This window comes from Squalius cephalus, assembly GCF_949319135.1.
Source record: "Squalius cephalus genome assembly, chromosome: 23".
In the NCBI taxonomy this organism is placed as follows: Eukaryota; Metazoa; Chordata; class Actinopteri; order Cypriniformes; family Leuciscidae; genus Squalius; species Squalius cephalus.
This window is the reverse complement of record NC_137144.1, coordinates 22,754,582-22,769,368: the sequence shown is the minus strand read 5'-3', so window position 1 is coordinate 22,769,368 and position 14,787 is coordinate 22,754,582. Positions and strand designations below refer to the sequence as shown.

Sequence of the window (14,787 nt, the reverse complement as noted above, 5' to 3'; positions counted from 1 at the left end):
GAATGGCAAATATGCTAATGACTAACCTCTGAACAAACTCAAGGTGCTGCCTCTTCCTGGTACTGCAAGCTGAAGTTATAGGAGGAGGCAAACAGCGCTGCCAGGCCAGCGATGAAGTTAGGCTGTGATCCTTTCCACACACACCTTGACCTTCCAAACGTAATGTCCAGCACTGGTTGCTTAGAGATTGACCTGTAATTGAAAAAAATAAAAAATAAAATGAATTAATAAATAATATTAATAATTAAAATAACTATTGTGGGTTCCACTGTGGTTCGATGTAGTTGTCTATCTATTCATAGTTCTATAAATTAAAATTTTCACCTAAAAATTTAAATTGATTGGGGTTAGAAGAACACTAAAACGCACTGCCATATTATTTTGCTTGTTTTAAGCATAAACTCACTAAATTTTTACTTATTCTTTCAGAAAACAAGACACTTTTTACTTGTCAATTAAATGCTTCTTCATGTAAGAATTTTAGATATCTGGACTGGAAACAAGAAAAAAACACTAATTAAGAAAAACATATTTTGCAGTGGAGTGAGTAAATGATGGCTTTTCATTTTAGGTTTAAACTTAAACCTTTAATGTTTACATACCAGGAAATAAGGCATGGACTCTCTGGCAAATGTAGATTGCTGGACATCAGCGTTGCAAATTCCTGAAACAATTTTTAAAAAGGACAGCACAACCATGATCAACAGAACCAAAACATAAAACATATATTACAGATTAATGAGATTTGTTGAATATCATCTACTTATCTGCTTGAAGGATAACACCGTCTAACTTCTCTTTGAATTGTTAGGCAATTTGTAGGAACATATGGCATGGCAATCAGGAATACTACATTTGAAAACAGCATTAACATGGATTTTTTTATGCTAGCAAAATTGAAAATTCTGACAACGATTCAAAAGCACGATCACAGAACTGACAGCATTTGATAGCATTTTTTATTTTATTTTACCACATAGACTATAACTGTAACACTACTTAAAAGCACTTACATTAGCACTGGACCGTCATCAGATTACAAAGCCTGAAACGAAAAATATATATCAAAAGCAGGTCATGCAAATAACATGGTATATGTTGCCTATTATGTGAAATATCGAAGTTAACGTTAACTTACTTCGTAAACAGGTGGAACAGAGTGAATTGTTTGCGCGGCCGCGGTAGAAAACCGCGATCGCAAAATCAAACCAAATAAGCATTTGTGAAAACAATGTAGAAATGCGAACGCAAAAAAACAAAATATATTGGCTTACCGTATCACTCAGTTGAACAATTTTCCATCTTCTCAAACTCTAAATCCCACTAATCGTCACAGGCGCAGGTTATTCAGATGACAAATTCTTCCATCCGTCTTCATGTAACATTAATGTCGCCCATTTTCTGCTGCGTCACAGACAACTAATGTTTCAAACACGAACCGAAGCTCACAAAAGCTTAAAAATTGCTCACAGATTCGCAGACACTGTTTATCTTGTTAACAGGAATGATTATTCTGTTCAGTCGAATCCCGCTGACAAATCAAGTTTGCCTGTAGTAGCTACTGTCGGCTCGCGTCACATTTGAACTGAATTGAGCGCGAAAGAAATCAATCCCACAATGCAGTGCTTTTACAGTATGATACTGTATTACGAATTTATCGGGTTGAAAACAGAAATGTGCTGTATATTTACAGCTGTTCTGTAAAATATACAGCCTAATACTGTATTATGGAAATACAGTACAATTCTGTAGGAAATTCGCTGTAAATTTACAGTAAAGTTTTACAGTGTATACATAGACCGGCGGAGCCGCTCTTTATTCTCCCTATGATGTGCTTATGTACTGTGCTGGCCCGCGCTGCTGGCCGCCTTTCCCCACACGTTATATATAGACTGGCAGAGCCGCTCTGTATTCCTATGAAGTGCTTATTACATGTGCTGGCCCGCGTTGCTGGCCGCCTGTTCCCGCATGTTGTGTTCCCCGGGCTCCCCTGGGACTCATGCAGTGGATGCTCGGCGCGCACGGCATTGACAAGGGGTTCCCGTAGTGTAAGCAACTTACGCAATACGAGAGAACCTCTCATAAGAGAACGTACTCGGTTACCTAACGTATAACCTCGGTTCCCTCTTCTAGAGAGAACCGAGGTTACGTTAGGTAACCGAGCACGTTTTCTATGTGAATCTATTTTAAAATGTAATTTATTCCTGTGATCAAAGATGAATTTTCAGCATCATTACTCCAGTCTTCAGTGTCACATGATCCTTCAGAAATCATTCTAATATGATGATTTGCTGCTTAAGAAACATTTTTTGATTATTATCAATGTTGAAAACAGTTGTGCTGCTTAAAATTGTTGTGGAAACCATGATGCATTTTATTTTTCAGGATTCTTTGATGTATAGAAAGTTCAATTAACTGCATTTATTTATGCTGAAAATTCAGCTTTGATCACAGGAATAAATTACATTTTAAAATATATGCACAGAATTAATGGCACCCTTGGTAAATATGATCAAAAATGGCTGTAAAAAAATAAATCTGCATTGTTTATCCTTTTGATCTTTCATTCAAAAAATTAAATGACATTATGTAAATCACATTATGAAATAAATGCTTTTCTCTAAAACACGCTGGCCATAATTATTGGCTCCCTGTTATTAAATACTTTTTGCAACCTCCTTTTGCCAAGATAACAGATCTGAGTTTTCTTCTATAATGCCTAATGAGTTTGAAGAACACCTGACAAGAGATCAGAGACCATTCCTCCATACAGAATCTCTCCAGATCCTTCAGATTCACAAGTTCATGTTGGTGCTTCTTCTGTTCAGTTCACTACACTCATCAGGTCAGGGGACTGGGACGGTCATGGCAGAAGCTTCATTTTGTGCTCAGTTACCCATTTTTGTGTTGATTTTGATGTTTGTTTTGGACTGTTGTCCTGATGGAAGATCCAACCATGGCCCATTATAAGATTTCTAGCAGAGAAATAAGATTTATAAGATTTCTTCAGATTTTTTATCTGTTGGTATTTGCTAGAATTCATAATACCATGTATCCGAAGATGTCCAGGACCTCCAGCAGAAAAATAGGCCCACAACATATAAGATTCAGCAGTATATTGTAGCGTTTATACGCCCACGTATAAATATAATTAATTATTATTCATAACTAATTATGATCAATAATTAATAATTTAATTATTTTCAAAATTTACTGTAACAGAATCAATAATATGATCATTTATCAGTTCATCCAATGAACAGAAGGCATAAACAATTATTAACTCTAGGAAATATAATATCTTCCTGGCCAAGAAAGAATAACCCCCTAACAGTAAATTAAGAAATAGGGTAAAAGCATAGGTAACTTTTGATCGAAGTTCAAGACAATAAATTTGATAAGCACATACACAAGCAATATCTTTTCAAATACAAACAATACTTTATTGATTATATACTAACACATACAGCTAATCTCTAACACAAACACACACACACACACACATTCATACGAGTTGCAGAAAGGAAGAGAGTGAGGAAAGAGTGGGTTTAAGAGTGAAAGGATGAAATCTCACGATTCCATATGCACTTAGACATGACCTGGAACGAACCATCAATCATTAATTTAACCCTTCTATCGTTTCTTAGACAGGTTATTAAATTTATGTAAATACACCAGTGCAGCTTTTAGTCTGGAGGTACTTGCTTGTCTTTGCGTTCCTTTTTGGGAATTCCCTTCGTTGCGTAACAGAGGGTTTCCCCGGGTTCGTTCGTCGGCTGTGGTCTCCTTGTGCCTGGGTCTGCGGCGTTCCAGTCACGTGTTGTGCTGGCGGATGAATTGAAAGTCTTTGTCTGAAGCTGGCTTTGCAGAAGAAACGTGGTCGGAATCTTGTCGCAAAACTTAACTTAGAACCGAGACTCACAACGGAAAATAAAGTAAAACTTAGAAAAGGAAAGAAGATTTAGACTAGAGTAGTAAGATGGCTTGAATAAAGCTGTTGAACCCGTTCTTCTGATCTTAATTTGGGTTCCTCGGTCTGCGCGTTTGTTACATGGTTAGGCTTCTGCCGGAACTTAGAGAGCGAGAGCACAGAGAGAGCTTCGAGAGCAGCGAGAGAGAGAGCTTCGAGAGCAGCGAGAGAGAGAGCTTAGAGAGAGTTAAAGTTTTTGGGTCTAAGGGTTTTAACCTAAAAGTTTGTCCCCCCTCTTGAAGAGATCGGACCAATTAGACACTGCCTTTGTTTTCCTCATCGTAAATCATGCATTATCTGGGGTGTGTTCTAGCAGAGAGAATAGAGGCCACAGTTTAGACATGCTTTCTAATTAAAAGAAGATCAAAACATATTACACAGATATCATTCAAACCATCTTTTGAATCACGAGCATACGATCATACTGGTATGAAACACAACACACTTTCATTCAAAACATCTAACAGTTATAACCATTAAATGACTTACATGGGATTAACGCATATTAAATGGACACATATATCGTAGAAACACATAGAATGATGTATGATGTTTTTATAAGTCCATTGAAAATTGTTCTTGAATGAGTTTTATGGATTTTGATATGTAAAAGTCTTTTGGTGTGTAAAGTGTATGGGCTTGGAAACACCCTGAGGTCATGGGTATTTCCTGCTGAAATCTGTCTGTCTCTCTCATGGGACCAAGATGGGGTCTGTTAGCCACAGGGGTCATGTGACCTCTTGTTAGGGCCCTGAGCAGTAATCATCTCTAAACCGATTCGTCTTGCAAAACTATCAAACGTTGACCAGTTCTTCCTTAAGTTAACCAATAAAAGTCTTTGGTAAGCAGACTTTCTGGAGACTGGGTGATTTATGGCTCTGGTTCGTGAGGACTCTTGTGTGAGACCTTGGTCTCTGTCTTTCTCTTAACCAATCAGTAATTTCGGCAACAAAGATAGTATTGACCAGTTATTTCGTTAGTGCTGGGGGTCAGTTTTAAACAGCCCGACTAGTTGGCGCCTGGCCCCGATGACAAGATGGATGAGGATCATGAGACGTTCTGAACAAGTCTTCCCCCCCCCTCATTCTTCGAGAAGCAGAGAATTTGAATTAATATTCAAAAAGAAGATGCGTCGGTGGTTGGTTCCTTCTCATTGTTGTTACATATCCCCCCTTCGGTCGACGATGTGTAGAGTAGAAGACATCGGTGAACGCTGGAGAAATGGGTAGAGGAAGCAAACACAAACGGCAAACAACAAGACAACACCTCCATGACTGGTCACTTTACTGGTGCAGGGCATTAGATTACCTAGGCATAAACAGGTTCACTCTCTCAATATAGTTAATCACGTTGAATAAAGTTTGGTTCAATTTTAGGACCGTTATCCTAATTTGTTTTGGGACGGTGATTAATCAATTTTGTGACTAAATTTGATTTGTTTGTTTTCTTCTCTTCTAAATTGTTCTAGGCTTGGACCAATTTACCTTTCAATTTGTGATACGAATGATGCAGGGAGTTGTCTGGCTCACATTCGTTTTAAGGTGACTTACAAATATTAGGCGTGGTGTGTCAATCCTATTATTGTGACCTTGACCCTTATGGGGTGGACATGCCTTTTACCTAATAAAAGAAGGAAAGGAAGGAAGGAAGAGGTAAAACAAAACAAAGCAGTTGAGTGTTCCTCCGGATATGACTTGTAACTACTGTTGCACAGCTAAGGTGTCAGGGATCATGATGTAATGAGAGGTGTTCTCAGGTGTACTTGTTGGATGGGTAGTTACCATGTTTCCTATGGTAAGTGTAGCTAAGTTGTTAAGCTAGTTTCTGAAGTTAGTTTCTATCTGTGTGGGGAAAACATGTTTGTTGCATGTTTTGCATGGCAGAGGTGGTTAACTTCTGTATGTTAGTGAGTATGTTAGGGGTGTTGTGTAGTGCATGTATGTATGTATGCATGTATGTATGTATGCATGTATGGTCAGATCTGTTTCAGTCTGTTTCGCTCCCCCCTTTGCTTGATGGCTGAGCTTTGATGAGCTTGCTGCCTCTTTGCCTTAGAAAAGGGATCTTCTGTGATCTGCTGGGGTCAAACCAGTAAGGCAGGAAGTTCTCTGGCAGACATTGGGAGGCAGTTTGGCATGGCTGCGTGAAGCTGTGGTGCAAAACTTTGTCTCCGTTGTTGCATTCCTCCGATGATGCCTTCTGGTTGTGACAGACTTTCTGACCTTCTGTGCTTACTGTTGTTGCTGTAGCACACACATGGTTCTTGGGTTTGGAGCTCGTTTGGTGGTTTCTTTATGAGTGATGGGGTAGCCAGGATGGTGTTTTCTGGTACCTCAGTGGTTGACTGTGAGAGACCACTTTGTTCTGTGTTGCTGTAGAACAAGTGGTTGTCATCTTCGTTATGAAGGTGTATCAGATGAATCGGTGGTCTCCCGTTCCATCCTGTTTTCTAGGAACACTTCCAGTCGCCTCATTAGTTGCTCCATGTCTTCTGAGGTTAAACTGTCTTGTTCTTGGGCATACTCAGTGCTGTGCTTAACTGAGTGGTGCCGAGGTGGGTTTCTTGAGAAGCGTGGCTGGTCCCATGACTTTTCCATGCGGTTGGTGTGGTATCTGTCATCGGCATGGGAATCACGTTCTCTGTGCTTCTTACGAAGAACTGTGGAGTTGTCATGCCACTGGTTGTCTTCCAGTGCAAGGCTTGTGTCTTGGCTGAAGGAGTTTGAAACTGTGGATGTTTTCAAACCTTTCTTTGAGGACATCTTTTGTTTGATGTGGGCCTTGTGTGTCAGGTCACGTAGCTGCTGAATTGTCATTGTGTCTGCGCAGGCCTCGAGACCGAGATGATGACTTAATCCAGGGTGCAGGTTTCTCAGGAAGAGGTTTTTGAAATTCACATCCTCTTCATGTTCAGGTGAGTTATGTGCACCAAAGAAGGCTTGTCGGAAACGGTGGTAGTAGGATTGAGGAGTCTCGTGTCGACCTTGTTTGGTTTCCAAGGCGATTAACACACCGTGTTCCAACTCTGGGCCTGCAAATTCTTTTATCAGTGTCTCACATAGTAGCTGGTAATTTGACTTGACATGAGCAGGTTGTCGGTCTAGGAAGCTTCGTACCTCTGAACTGGATGTCGATCTGAGGAGGTAGAACCTGTCTCTGTCAGTCACATGTGGTCTCACCTCTAGGTGGAAGTTGATATCTCGGATGTGGGACTGGATGTCCGGGCATTCCGTGGAGTTCGGGTTGAACTGAGTGATATTCTTAACCAGCTGGTTGAGATCTTTAAAGGTCATCCCCTGTGCAGCTTTGGAGTCCGTCTGGATGAGCTCTCGTTGCTTGTTGGCAGTGAACGGTTCTGTGGTGAAGGCCTGTGACGTTTTGGGTTGTGGCCATTCACTTCTTTCTCTGTATGCCAGTTCTTGGATGGAGGACTCTGTTCTGCTCAGCAGTGGTGATGCTGAGGGAGGTCTCTCCCTTCTTGGCTCTGGTTTCTGTTTGAAAACATGCCGGAGTTCATCTCTGACCGCGTAGAGCTCGTTGTTGGCGTCATCTCGCTGTTGGGTCAGATGGTCAATGTCAGCACTGCACCTTTCCAGGTGGTCTTTCAGAGCATTAATTTCAGAGTTCTTATCTTTAATATCAGCTTTAGCTTTCTCTAGCTGATGTTCAGCAGACTGGAGTTGGTTTGCCAGGTGCTTCTGGACAGTCTTTAATTCTTGTTTGTCACGTTCAGTGACTGCAAGGGCTTCTTGGAGCTTGTCAACTTGTTTCTTTGTTTCTTGCTCCACTTCGTCAGGCACTTGAGCTTTCGCTTTGAGCTGGTCTGTGCAGTGTTGAGTGTGCATCAGCTCTCTCAGGAACTCAGTGGTCTGACGCTTGAAGTCGTCCTGGACTTTCACTTCCAGCTTGTCTATGCGGCTTTGAGCACGTGTCAGCTCCTCCTGAAGGTGGGTGATGTGCTTGTCGCTTAGTGTCAGCTGGGCTGTGAAGGCATTGCTTAGGGAACAGATGATCTTGGTTAGTTCCACGTGGTTGTGGTTCTGATTCTGGCTTGAATCATGTGTCAGGAGTCTTCTCAGAATTATGATTATTATTAAAAATAATAACAGTTCAATTGTCTTTGGTGTGAGGCAGTCTGTGATGCCTCTGAGCCAGGCGTCCACGTCAGTGGGGTTCGTCGTCCACGGCATGTTGGCACGCTGGGGTGAAGAGACTGACACAGATCTGTGTGGGGTGTAAGCCTATGTGGTTGAACAGCTAAATGTTGTCTAAGTGACTGTACAACAATAGTGAAGTGTTGTAATGTCTAAGTGTTGGTCTCAGTGTAGACAGGTAGGTTAGTGATGTGGAAACTTTGTCACTCAACTAAGTGAGGGAAAGAGAGAAAAAGGTTAAAACAAATCTCAATTGCAATGTTTTTTTTTTTTCAATGGGAGAAATATTTTTTTTATAAATATTTTCTATCAATGAAAAGCTGGTTCAAACTCGTGCTGTGAGGACTATGTCACTCACTGAGTAAGGGAAAAAGAGAGAGAGGTTAAAACCAATATCACTAAAACAAGAAAGAAAATTCTTAAGTGGGAGAAATATTATTTTTCTCGTAAATGCTTCCTATCGGTGAGAATCTGTTTCCAGAAAGGTAAACAATATTATTGTTTATGTTTACAAGGAAAAATAATACAATAATAATGCTGATACCTTTTTCCGAGTTTTACAGGATTGACACCACACACCGTCAGTTGGACCGCTTACAGCTGGGATGCTATGAAGGCGACGGTTGCTCAACACTTGTCTCTGTTAATTGATCTTGGACAAGATGTTAAATTGTAAATTGTGTTTACAAAGACAGAGAGAGTATGGAGAACAAGAGAGGGTTTGATTACAAATCAAATACCTAATAATTGTTTTCTTTGGGAAGATTATCTTTTTCTTTCTTTAGACTCGATTGATGGTTCTTCCAGGTTTGTTTCCTACAAATGTGAAGGATGGGAAAGCAGGACAGAACAGGAAGGATGTAAGAAGGAAAGGAGGGAAGGAGATTGGATCCACAAATGGCTCTGGAGCCTTTGTCGAACTACGAGTATAGAATTGATAGTTGCCAACAACTAACATTCAAAAATAAAACTTTGTAAGAGAGGGTTATCTCTGATTTATTTTAAACTTGTAGTGAGATGCCAATGTCTCCTATTGAGGCTCAGGTGTTTCACTCCCAAGCTAGGAATCAAAAGAAAGGAAAAGGTAATAAAGATGAAAGAAAGTAATAATGTGATGGACAAAATAAGAAAAAGGGAAATTACATAAGGAGGTAGATGAGTAAATCAAATAGAATGGTTAAGTTTGTAACCGTAACAAAAAGAAAGGAGAAACGGGGGATACAACGCAATAACAATAAATGAGCAAGTATGAGACTAACAATATTTTGTAATAGGGAAAATGTTGGTGGAACAAGTTCTTAACTTTTACCGTTCAAGACTCATTCACCTGAAGTGATTGGATCTAAAAGAGAATTTTTAGAAATTAGGAAAATTATGAAATTAGAATTATTAAAAAATAAATCTAGAAATCATTAGAAATTACCTGTTTAGAAAAATAGAATTTAAATTTTAATTTAATATTTCCCTTTCTAAATCTAATTAGAATTTGACAATTAATAATCATAAACCAGTATTTTCTTTTCAAGTAAAATGCAGGTAAATGAAATTAATAATTGCGACACGATAGTTTCCTTTTCACGGAAAATATGGGTAAAGTATGAGACAGGTAAAATAGGAAAGAAGAAAAGACCAACAGGTGTAACAATCAAGGTGTTAAATGGTTAAATCACTTTAACGTTGTTCAAACAGACACGGTATTTAACCACTGATGTTAATAATAATGATACCCGTAAATAATGCTTAGGCTTTAGCATATAATGTGAGGCCTCAATTGTAAACAACTACTTAGCTTAGCTTTAGCTTAGCCACAAATGGGTTTTGTTTCAGTTTGTTTACACAGTGGCCATATTAGACATTCTCTGCAGTGGCGTTGGTCAGAGTTCACCCGGAAGCGTTGGTTAAGACTTCCGTGTCACGATTGTAACTATGGCGACAAAACAAACTCTAGTGGGCAAACAGTGAATTGCAGTTTGTAAACAGTAATGCATGTTACATGAAATGTCGGCGCATTTCAACAATGTTCAAAGAAATATGCACGTACAGTTGATAATATTATGTGAAATGACGGCGCATTTCAAACTGTACAAATGGGACACCACTCGTAGCTGTTTTTACGACGTGGGGCTTCACTCAGTTTGTTAGGAGTGAGATTAACTTTAAAGGACAGCTTTGTGCTGTAATAGATGGAACAATTATAGCGATCTCTGTGGATCGTCTCTGTGCAATTTTATCTGAGCACACGAAGACAACAGGGTTTTTTTTAACTGTTGGTTGAGTTTCAACGTCAAGCTTTACTTGAATACAACTTTAAATAATTCCTATTCAACTACACTCGGACATACGCAGTGTTTACACGAGAATTAATTGAACAGACACAGATAAGCTTATAGTTTATCACGGGAATTGCCGTGGGACACGCACGGACAACCTGATAAATAAAGACTAATCTGTGAGGAGAATATTCGTCCCAGTGGAACACGCACTGAGTGACGATCAGATAAATAAGGACTAACGTTCACGTTAGACGAGGGACACGCTCGTCCGTCCTTTACATGGTTATTTTAATTACTGCAGTTTTAATTTCATTCAGCTCTCTGACTGATAAAAACACACATAAGTTACAGCTTTGAAAGACGCTGGAACACGCAGACGTCAGTAAGCTATAATCAAAGTATTTCAGAGATTGAGGGACACGCTCAATCCTTACCTTATCATTGTGTGAGATTTTATATCTTGGGTTATATTACTGCAGTTTAAAATAAAATAACACGGGAAGGGAGGCAGACTAGGCTAGAGTAACAGCTCAAGCAGCAGACATCCATTCAAACAGAGCGCGCGGCGCGCGCTGCATACGTCATACACAGACTCTCAGAGGTTCGGATCTCTCATCCGCATGGAAATGAAAATATAAATTACTTCGTATATGCTTACAATTTAGGTTAAACTTCCCGCATTCTCTCCACCATAAATAATGTAGCGTTTATACGCCCACGTATAAATATAATTAATTATTATTCATAACTAATTATGATCAATAATTAATAATTTAATTATTTTCAAAATTTACTGTAACAGAATCAATAATATGATCATTTATCAGTTCATCCAATGAACAGAAGGCATAAACAATTATTAACTCTAGGAAATATAATATCTTCCTGGCCAAGAAAGAATAACCCCCTAACAGTAAATTAAGAAATAGGGTAAAAGCATAGGTAACTTTTGATCGAAGTTCAAGACAATAAATTTGATAAGCACATACACAAGCAATATCTTTTCAAATACAAACAATACTTTATTGATTATATACTAACACATACAGCTAATCTCTAACACAAACACACACACACACACACATTCATACGAGTTGCAGAAAGGAAGAGAGTGAGGAAAGAGTGGGTTTAAGAGTGAAAGGATGAAATCTCACGATTCCATATGCACTTAGACATGACCTGGAACGAACCATCAATCATTAATTTAACCCTTCTATCGTTTCTTAGACAGGTTATTAAATTTATGTAAATACACCAGTGCAGCTTTTAGTCTGGAGGTACTTGCTTGTCTTTGCGTTCCTTTTTGGGAATTCCCTTCGTTGCGTAACAGAGGGTTTCCCCGGGTTCGTTCGTCGGCTGTGGTCTCCTTGTGCCTGGGTCTGCGGCGTTCCAGTCACGTGTTGTGCTGGCGGATGAATTGAAAGTCTTTGTCTGAAGCTGGCTTTGCAGAAGAAACGTGGTCGGAATCTTGTCGCAAAACTTAACTTAGAACCGAGACTCACAACGGAAAATAAAGTAAAACTTAGAAAAGGAAAGAAGATTTAGACTAGAGTAGTAAGATGGCTTGAATAAAGCTGTTGAACCCGTTCTTCTGATCTTAATTTGGGTTCCTCGGTCTGCGCGTTTGTTACATGGTTAGGCTTCTGCCGGAACTTAGAGAGCGAGAGCACAGAGAGAGCTTCGAGAGCAGCGAGAGAGAGAGCTTCGAGAGCAGCGAGAGAGAGAGCTTAGAGAGAGTTAAAGTTTTTGGGTCTAAGGGTTTTAACCTAAAAGTTTGTCCCCCCTCTTGAAGAGATCGGACCAATTAGACACTGCCTTTGTTTTCCTCATCGTAAATCATGCATTATCTGGGGTGTGTTCTAGCAGAGAGAATAGAGGCCACAGTTTAGACATGCTTTCTAATTAAAAGAAGATCAAAACATATTACACAGATATCATTCAAACCATCTTTTGAATCACGAGCATACGATCATACTGGTATGAAACACAACACACTTTCATTCAAAACATCTAACAGTTATAACCATTAAATGACTTACATGGGATTAACGCATATTAAATGGACACATATATCGTAGAAACACATAGAATGATGTATGATGTTTTTATAAGTCCATTGAAAATTGTTCTTGAATGAGTTTTATGGATTTTGATATGTAAAAGTCTTTTGGTGTGTAAAGTGTATGGGCTTGGAAACACCCTGAGGTCATGGGTATTTCCTGCTGAAATCTGTCTGTCTCTCTCATGGGACCAAGATGGGGTCTGTTAGCCACAGGGGTCATGTGACCTCTTGTTAGGGCCCTGAGCAGTAATCATCTCTAAACCGATTCGTCTTGCAAAACTATCAAACGTTGACCAGTTCTTCCTTAAGTTAACCAATAAAAGTCTTTGGTAAGCAGACTTTCTGGAGACTGGGTGATTTATGGCTCTGGTTCGTGAGGACTCTTGTGTGAGACCTTGGTCTCTGTCTTTCTCTTAACCAATCAGTAATTTCGGCAACAAAGATAGTATTGACCAGTTATTTCGTTAGTGCTGGGGGTCAGTTTTAAACAGCCCGACTAGTTGGCGCCTGGCCCCGATGACAAGATGGATGAGGATCATGAGACGTTCTGAACAAGTCTTCCCCCCCCCCCTCATTCTTCGAGAAGCAGAGAATTTGAATTAATATTCAAAAAGAAGATGCGTCGGTGGTTGGTTCCTTCTCATTGTTGTTACAATATTTAACCATAGACATGGGGTACTTTTTATCCCTGTTTGCACCAAACACATCAGCTGGGTTTTCTGCCAAAAAGCCCTTTTGTTGTTTCATCTGATCACAGAACCCTGTGCCGTTTGAAGTTCCAGTCGTGTCTGACAACTGAATGTGCTGGAGTTTGTTTTTGGATGAGCGAGGAGGATTTTTCTTGAAAACCTCCCAAACAACATGTGGGGATGTAGGGGTTGTTTGATATTTTTTTTTAGGCTTTTTGACCCCAAGACTCAACTAATCTCTGCAATTCTCCATCTATGATCCTTGAAGAGTATTTGGCCACTCAAACTCTCCTCCTCACCATCCATTAAGACAATATAGACATGTCCTCTTCCTGGCAGATTCGTAACATCTATAGTTGATTATAACTTCTTAATTATTGCCCTGATGGTCAAAATGGGGATATTCAATTCTTTAACTATTTTCTTACAGCCAGTCTCTATTTTGTGATGCTCAACAATCTTTTGATGCACATCAGAACTATATTCTTTGGTTTTACTCATTGTGATGGATGATTAAGGGAATTTCGGCCTTTCTGTTTCCTCATATTTAAACTCCTGTGAAACAAGAAGTCATAGCTAGACAATTTCATGTTTCTAGTCACCCTGGTGTGCTAAAAAAAGGTAAATATTAATGGGAATATACTTCAGAGATATTTTACTTGTAAACAATTCTAGGGGTGCCAATAATTTTTGCCAATAGATTTTTGCTAATGTTTTGAATGAAAGATCAAAAGGATAAACAATGCAGATTTGTTTATAAAAGCCATTTTTGATAATATTTACCAGAGGTGCTATTCATTCTGGAGGGGTAAAAAAACTTGCATCACAATAAGTGTATTGTGATTGTCAAAACATTTGGTAACTAAACAGAAGTTTAAGTTTTAACAGGTTTCAATGCTTACTTTTTTTCTGAGAGTGTATACAATGACTGGTAGTTTTTATTATTGCTTGACACAAATTTCACAATTTCAAATCTTATTTGATTCCGATCTTGATTCAATGTCGATTCATTTGAATAAATATTAGAAATAAATACAAAATTCTCTCTTTACCCTCATTATTATCAAATCTTGAATGGAACACATGTTTATGCAGCTTTTTCTATACAACAGAAGTGGATAGTGACTGTCTAGGACAACAACGACAAAAAAAACCCTCAAAAAGGGCAAAAACAGTCGAAGTAGGCTTCAGTCAGATCGACAGAGTGGCGGCCCGAAATTCAAAATTACATCATGTGTGTAAAAGTAGATTTATCTTCTTCATGTAGGCTAGACGTAGCCACTGATTTCAGAAATGTTTTCACCTTTCTACTGTGGAGACAGACAAGTTTTAATAAAGGCACACTAATGGAGTTTCCGTTTTTCTCAAACAGCGACCTCTAGAGTCGCTATGGAGTACTTGTATTTAACGTTACTGTCGTAAATACCACTCATGCATAGAGCCGTCTCTGCACTCTTCCGATCGTGCTTTCTTCATTTTCTTCGTCGACTCACGTTGATATACGTCTGAAATTTGTACTAGTGTCTTCCATAGAGGCTGCTTTATATGTTGTTGATGTGATGTAAAGCCTGTTCGAATGCGCATGCGTCGCGTCTGAACGCGTTGTTGTCTTTGGAGCTCCATCGATTGATTTATAATT

At 39.2% G+C, this 14,787-nt stretch overlaps 1 long non-coding RNA gene across 1 annotated transcript; it reads right to left on the bottom strand.

Annotated features, from left to right (window-relative positions):
• Positions 1–499: 499 nt before the first annotated feature.
• Positions 500–1,504, bottom strand: LOC307151263. The gene is made up of 3 exons (XR_013819857.1): positions 1,275–1,504; positions 1,014–1,045; positions 500–849 (listed from the first exon to the last, which is right to left on the bottom strand). It is a non-coding gene; the product is annotated as an uncharacterized lncRNA (long non-coding RNA).
• Positions 1,505–14,787: the final 13,283 nt, after the last annotated feature.